Source organism: Sinohyriopsis cumingii, chromosome 4 (genome assembly GCF_028554795.1).
Source record: "Sinohyriopsis cumingii isolate HCF-2022 chromosome 4, ASM2855479v2, whole genome shotgun sequence".
In the NCBI taxonomy this organism is placed as follows: Eukaryota; Metazoa; Mollusca; class Bivalvia; order Unionida; family Unionidae; genus Sinohyriopsis; species Sinohyriopsis cumingii.
The window spans coordinates 41941339-41949759 of NC_142964.1; the positions used below are offsets into that span (position 1 = coordinate 41941339).

General features: G+C 36.6%; 1 long non-coding RNA gene across 1 annotated transcript in view; it reads left to right on the forward strand.

Moving 5' to 3' along the window:
* The window catches only part of LOC149801050 (uncharacterized), a 32624-nt gene extending 24583 nt beyond the window's left edge, over positions 1 to 8041 (forward strand). Inside the window, exon 3 of the long non-coding RNA XR_016420438.1 lies at positions 7910 to 8041. This is a non-coding gene — a long non-coding RNA (uncharacterized LOC149801050). The remainder of the gene's footprint in view (positions 1 to 7909) is intronic.
* Positions 8042 to 8421: the final 380 nt, after the last annotated feature.

Sequence of the window (8421 nt, forward strand, 5' to 3'; positions counted from 1 at the left end):
ACGGTCCCATATTGGTTCTATCTGGTGGTTCTAACACAAATATATTATTATAACCTGTGTACATAATATAATTAAAATTTTCACCAAAAATTTTACCACCTGCGGCTTTTACTTTAAAACCTATCGGAGATTGAATAAATATTCGATAATATCCACTAATTGGCGGTTTAAATTTAAATGTGTTATTCACGGGTGTCCACCATGCCTCTTTTCGTACCTCTACCACAAGTGGCACACTGCAGGTAAGATTTTTTGTTTCTACTTCCTCTGGTATCGAAATTCGCGATAATCTTCCAAGGTTCATTGACGATATTTTTGTGTTGATATTGTTAATTTTTGTGGTTGTTTCGATAATTTCTCTACCTAATTGCTTTACGTCAGTGGCGTGACCAGTTTTATCGACGGATTGGTCAATCTTTGCTATTGTAGCGAGAAGTTTTGTGTTTAAATCTCGAATTTTTTCGTCGTACGTTGATGTATCGACTTTTTGACGCGCTAATTCACGTACCACGTTAATTTCATCGTTGATGGATTTTATTTGTACTTGCATCGCGTTAATCCCCCTGGTAAATTCAGGAACAACAACATTGCCGAGTTTAATAATTTCCTCGTTGATTTTTTTGTTGAGATCGTCGATCGATGGTTTCTGACCCATCGAGATATTTACTTCGTTAATTTCGGCAAGAATATTAGTAATTTCCTCGTTGATTTTTTTTATTTTTTTGTTGAGATCGTCGATTGATGTTTTATCGATTTTCTGACTCATCGAGATATTTACTTCGTTAATTTCGGCAAGAATATTAGTAATTTCCTCGTTGATTTTTTTTATTTTCTCGCTAAGATCGTCATGTGTTGCTTGATCGGCTTTCTTATTTGATGCGGAGGAAGAATCGCTGGATGTTTTTATGTCCTCGTCAAATTTTTTGCTAAATTTATCTAAAGCATCGTCAAGTTTTTTAAGGTCGTTATTTAGCCTATTAAGTCTTTTTGTCATTCTATCCTGAAGATCGTCGTGTAATGCTTTATCGGCCTTCAGGGGTAACTTTGCTATAATATCGGCGATATCAGCAATAGATTTTAATACCATCTCCGATTGGCGAGTAAACTGACTAATGTGATCGCGGTATTCGTCTCGCTTGATTATATCAGTTATTTTGACGTTGCTAGTTTGTAATCGCCCTTCTGTATTTTGAAATACAGCAACTTCACCAGGATCAACTTCTGACAGTGATAAAAGATTGTTAATATCGCTCTTAGTTGCAAACTTTGATGTATCGATGTCGACTGCGTCTTTTTTTTCTTTCCTAAAGAGAGACCTACCGTAAATGTCAACCATGATATTTATCTACGGTATATTCAAATAAAATTTTGCGATAAGGACGAGATGATTTTGAAATTGCATCAAGGACGTTAATTGACTCTGGACCGCATATTGGTTGATCATCTAATGTTTGTGTTGGAAGTGTTGAATACCAAACCGGAAGTTTTAGTTTTGACACGTATTTGATAAATTCATTTGGCGGTGCTAATCCATATGAGTCGAAGTAAATGATTTCGCGAGGATTAATCGCGTAAGCAACCCAGTGAGTGCCAGGACCAGAATTTTTATCGAGATTTATTATTCCTGTCTCGGTGAGATTTGGTTTATCTGGTAGTTGATCTCGCATAAATACGCCTCTGAAAAATTTTATTTTCTTTTTTTTTGCTTCACTTATTAAATCTAAATTTGAGGCTGGTAGGCTCGACTTAGACCGGATCCGTACGGGGGTCGTCTTAGGTAAAGGCCGGATCCTTGTTGCGGCTGCAACAATTTTGCGAGAAGAGAGGGGAAGAGAAATCCTCCCTTTTTTTTGCGATATCCTCTTCCAACAACTTTTCCTGCTATTGCGGAACCTATCCCACCAAGTGCACCTAATCCTACTGCCTTTGCGCCTGCTATTAACGCGGGTATAAGCGCAGCCAATGGAAAAATACCACCTACTTTGATCATATCTCTGATTGCTCCTATTGAGAGATTCAAGCGAATACCAGTATTTGCTGATCTGGCTCTGGTGAAATGTCCGTGTTGATTTTTAGTTAACGATAGTTTGTTAGGTCCACCGTGAAGTTGATTACTTTTTAAGGTTAAACTTAAACCTCGTCGCGCTGTTGTTGCTGCATGAAGTTTTTTCACCTGACCGGGGGTCAGAGTTACGCTGACGTGATCGTATGGCATATTAATAATCACTTAATCTAAATTTAGAATTTATTACATGTTCTCTACGGGTGCATCGATAACTCTCATTCTACCGCTGATGCCTTCCAGGAACATTGTTCTATCACTGAGAATTACTGCGAATACCTTATATAAATTATTTCCTGTTCGAATTCTAGCTTTGAAATGAATATCGACGACGGATTGCTTTATCAAATCGAGATGTTCCAAGGAAAAGTAATAAATAGGATAAAGTTTATTAAAATCTAGTTGTGATATTTGCAATCCAGTATCGATATTTTGATCGCGACCCATGAAACTTAACAATCGATGATATGCGCGAGCTGTCGAATAATTTTCAAAATTGATGGATATTTCCTCGGATGGCTCCTGTTGGCCATTTACTCTCAGTGACACGTTTGTTGCGCTGATATTATCGAATATCATGTGGCTATATAATTGATGATATCTTCGTGTATGCAAAAAAGCGACAAAAATATGACGTGGCGCAGAGGTACCTTGCTGCGATGCAATGCGCCAAGTAAAATCACCATCAATATCAGTAGTTGTGGAATCTGTTGTTGTTGTTAGCCATGACATGATAGATTTACCACCTTGATTCATAAATGATAATAATTTTTCTTCCACGATTAATGATGGAGTTATCGCTGGCATCCACAAGGTAAATTTTAGTAATTTTACCCTACCTCCATGATTCGTGTGATCATTTGCACCTACCACGTTCGTTTGGTAATTGATATCACCTTCTCGCCAAATAGCATCATTACTATCTGCTTTTCTAATAAATGTTACGGTATGCTTTGCTCCGTAAATAACTTTTCTAAAATGCCTGCAAAATCCAAATATATGAGATAACGGAATAGCACAAGAGAATTTTCTACGTATATCCCACAACATGGATTTTCTCGTGGCAAATCCAAGATTATAATCAGAATTAGTGCCAACAGGAAGATCCTGAATAGCTGCGAGGCCTGGATTAGGAGCGGCGCGATCGTTGGGTTGTCTAATATCAAGCGGTCTACTATCGGGACGATCAGAATTATCTTTGGCAAACATCATACCCGGACCAGCTGATCTGGTAAAATCATCCGAGTATCTCGCTAGACCTATTATCGTTGTTGCTAAGTCAACATCATTGGTAATTGACTCAATTTCTTTTCCATCAATCATGTAAGTGGCGCTCTTGAATAATGCCATAATACCGTTATTAACAAATCCGACTCTAAAATCTGCTCCATAGAGAGTAACGCCGTCATCTCTAGTAATTTCACCGGTAACTTCGATATATGCCTCAGATGGAAGAAAATATCTTGTTGTATCGTGAACTTGAATTTCCAGGCGATTATCAGTATTTGGTGTAACTGTGTCGTACGAGAAATACTGGAAATCTCGCACTGATGTATCCCTACCTACTGGTTCATCCATGTCAAATACTTCATTTGACACTTGTGAGAACATTTATTATTAATAATATCGTCTAAAACGAAGACCATCGCCTGAAACAAAACTTGTATTTGCTAGATTTGTCCTAGCAACATCCTGCGCTAGATTTGTCTTAGCAACTTCCTGTGCTAGATTTGTTATAGCAGCTTCCTGTGCTAGATCATTTATTTTTTTATTTGCCGCATCATTTATGGCCTTACTGACTTCGGGTGGCATTTCGCTGGTAATGGGTAATTTGACGGGTTGCTTTTTACGTACTAAACTTAATATTTTATCTTTGATAGCGTTGAAGCCTTTACTGGCCAAATTACCGATACCAGAAACAGCAGTCTCACCTATCTTTCCTATTGCTTTTAATCCTAGTTGTTTTACCATTGGTCCAATTTTAGGTATTACTCGCGTGACAAGACTTCCAATGATATCGCCAAATCCATTACCGTGAATATATTTGTATACTGGCAATCGAGAGTTTACTATGCGGACCTGATTAGGTCTGCGTTGATGTTTATGAATAATCATGTTATTTCAATTGTGTTGATTTAATCGATGAGTTCATCGACAAACTCTTTATAAATGTGAGAATCAATGACACCACCGCGGAATAATCGCTGACAAATATCTGAGGCTTCGTTGACTATCTCACGGGAGTTATTTCCTGCTCGCTTTCCTCCGATTAATACTTCAAGGCGAGATACATCGTTGACAACACTATCGGGACAAACTGAATATCCGCTTCCTGTTTTTTTTGTTTCTGGAGATTCCAATGGCGTTGAGTAAAATATTTCGTCTGACGGCGATGAAGATGTCCCTGACGACGATAACCCTGACGACGATGACTTCGGTGGCAAATCCCCTATAGGACTATCTTGTTTAGGATATTTATCCTTTATAGTAAGATATGGGCTTATAGCAGCCTTTTCAAGAGGAGCATATGGTTGTAAAATAGAAACTTCTTCAAGTGATTTTACATGCGGGGGGTATGTTAATTTAGAAATAATTTCCTCTGTGGGATTATAAAATTTTTTAGGACTAAACTTTTCAGGACTATCTTTTTTAGGTGTTATTAAAGTTGATGCTCTTGCTTTTCCCTCTGATAACTTTATTCTGTAATTACCAACATCCAATGAAAATTTCCCAAAATCTTCATCAGAATATCTTACTAGTTTTCCTAAACTACCAAAATACATCATCGCATACCAATCAAGTGTGTTAACTTTATCAACATCAATTTCTTTTCGCAAAAAGAATCTTTTATTTTCCGTAGAATCATCCGCAGCCATTTGAACTACTGAATCATAGTTGCCAAGTAAATACAACCTGCTTGTATTCAAATAATTATCCGCTGTTACACTAGGATCAATTTTAAACACACTACTAGCCGGTGATGATTTATATTCGGGTACAATTATCGGTTCATCACTCTGATCTTTTTTCTTTTTTGGTTTTCTTTCCTTTTTCTGAGGTGGAGTTCTTTCTTTTGGTCTAGCTCCTAATTCCTCTGGTTGAAATATTGGCTCCTGTGGTTGAATATCTTCCTGTGATGTTTCTTTTCTCCCTCGTTTTTTAGTTTTTTCCTTCTTCTCCTGTTGTTTTCTTTCTTTTTCCAGTTGTTTTCTTTCTTCTTTTTCCTGTTGTTTTCTTTCTTTCTCCAGTTGTTTTCTTTCTTCCGCCTCTTGCTTATTATATCTTTGTGTATCTCTTGCCGTTTCTAAAAACCTTCTGTAACGCGGATCCGCTGTCTTACTTATTGATGTTGTTTGTGTGTAAATTTTATATACCATATCATACCAATTATCGCGAGTTGCATATCTTTTTTTTCCCACTGCAGTCAAAAATTCAGTTCGACTACTAAAATATTCCTCCGCAAATTGGCCAATCTCATCTATATTATACAATGTCGAGAGGGGCTGCGATATTATTTCCCATCCCTCATCGGTGAAATTTTCTCTTAAATTATCGATATTAAACTTCCCTTTTATCATTGAGATTTTTCTTCCTCCCGGTTTTCCACCTCCAGGTTTTCCTCCATCAGCAATTGCAAGTTGTTGCGCCGCTGCTGCTATTGCTAATCGCTCGGGTAATGTTCGTGATTGATCCTCAATACCTTTCAACATAGGAAAGATTCCACGTTTTCTAGCATCTGGATCTTTTTCGTCGCCATATACAACCTGTTCAATTGTTCCGGTCACTGGCTTCAACCATTTTGCCGAAGTTTCTGAAATTCCATGTTGCATATCTTCGTAACCACGAACATTTTTCTTAAATAATCGTTTTGTCGGAATTAGCTTCTTTAATGCCGCTAATTGATCTCGCGCTAATCTAGCAGATTGAGGCTCTCCAACTGTGCTAACTTTTCGACTCATCTTATTTTCAACTATATTGTTTTATTGTGAAATAAAATTAATATCCGCAGTCCGAATTTACAATCACAAACAAATTTTACAATACCCCCCCAAAAAAAATGCTGTTTTTTTTTATGCCTGAAAATGCACTTTGGGTTGAAATTTTGCGGATTAATTTGCGCAGGAGGCGTTATTTCTGCTTTCTGAGGCTTCTACGGAGAAATGTTTGGTGGGAGGGTTAAATTTATCTGAGCCAGGGGGTCTATACAACTTCCCTGCTGCTGTGTCTATCAATTTATGTATATGCCAGAAGTGCGGGGTATGTGTGTCTATCAGTTTATGTGTATGCCATAAGTGTGGGGTATGTGTGTCTATCAGTTTATGTGTATGCCATAAGTGTGGGGTATGTGTGTCTATCAATTTATGTATATGCCAGAAGTGCGAGGTATGTGTGTCTATCAGTTTATGTCTATGTAGTTAGCAATGTAATTAGTAGCTATCTTTAACTCCGAAACGTCTGGGTTGATTTTATCAAAATGTTGTCATTCTGATACACGTCAATGAATCCAGACACTGATCAATTTGATCCTGCTTTTCTAATATTGTACCTGTGAACTTGAAATTGCCTTAAACCGCAAACTCATTTAATAATAATAATAATAATAATAATAATAATGATAATGATACTACTACTACTAATAATAATAATAATACTAATAATATTACTACTAATAAAAATGATGATAATAATAATAATGATAATAATAATAATAATAATATTGACTTAGTGAAGCGCCTAATGTTTAGAAGTTCTAAGAGCTTTACAATATTATATAACAAATTAAAACATATACAATGACAAAATCACATAAACAAACACCATGAAATTACAAAAGAAAACCATGCCGACAATAATTAAGAAAGTAAACATTATTAAGTCTGAAGTCTGTTCTTGTAGTCGATATAGACGCATTTTAAATAACACACTTTAATAAGATCACAGTGTTCTTGATCTAAGATCAATAGGCAGTTTATTTCACGTAGCTACCCTAAAGAACGTTTGCCGTATGATTTCGTTTTAACAGTAGAAACTATGAAAATACAAGCGTCGAAGGGGAGCGTAATTTTGTAAATGGATTATACGCATGGGGTGAAGTCAAATTGGTATATTGGACTGATGCCAGTCCATGAAATGTAGCATAATGAACATATTTTGTGTTTGATTTGAACGGGTGGCCAGTAGAGGTTACATAGCAGGGGAGGTGTGTTCAGTTCTTTGTACTCAAGGATAATCCAAGCAGAATTAGGGTGTGTGTACGCTAGAGATGTCATGAAATAGATAAATAGGCTCGAAATTCATCAAAATAGTGATAGGACGCCTCTTTTTGGAGAATATGTGATGCTATGTTGGCCGTGACTGGTATGCGGAAGGTTGAGGGTTCGAACCTCGTCCGAGTCATACCAAAGACTTCTAAAAATGTACTAACAGCTGCCTCGCTAGGCGCTCAGCATTAAAGATTAGTGTTATGACTAGACAGCCTGGTTTCAAGATAATGTGACTGGGTTGGACATGATGCTACATGTCTGCGGTATGATGCCCCAGTGCTAGACATCACTATAAACTGCTACAATGAAATTATGACGATAGCAATATGACTGAAAAAGTGTTAAAGCTACGTAAAAAATCCAACACCACACACACACACACACACACACACACACACACATGTTGGCCGTGAAAGGAGGAGAGAAGAAGTAATTCTTCACTGCATATATCTAGCTATATATTTTTCAAAGGTTCTTGGGTTGATGCTGCTGCTTTTGTTCTAATTTATCTCACTATCATCATTTTTGTCATTGATCAGCATTTTATCATCACCATTTGATGTTTCACTGCTTTCCATTTCAGATGATGGTACTCCTATGGTGCCAACGAAGGTCGGAAACTGATGCTTGGGTATTAGAACCATTCACGGTGCCACTGAAGATTTGAAACTGATGTTTGATATTAAATATGTTCATTAAACCATAACCTTGCAAACAGAGTTGTTTTATTCAATTCTTATTTACTCCACTAATATTATGTGTGAATCCATGCATGAGTGTTATAGGATGCGGCCGTATGCAGTAGCTATTTCATCACCTCAATATCACAATGGCTACGTTGGTGCCAAAGATAAAATTCAAAGAACGTAAAAATGAAGAATTAAATAAAATCCTCAGGAAGATAAATTATTGAAATAAGTGTAAATAGGAAGTCATACTTTACGATAGTAAGAATGAGGGCGAGATTGAAAGTTACATTCGTGGTTATATTATTATTGTTATTATTATTATTATTATTATTATTATCAATTTACTATCTAAAAATTTCGAAGGGAATTCAAAATGTTTAAATAGATTTAAATGAATCAAAATAGT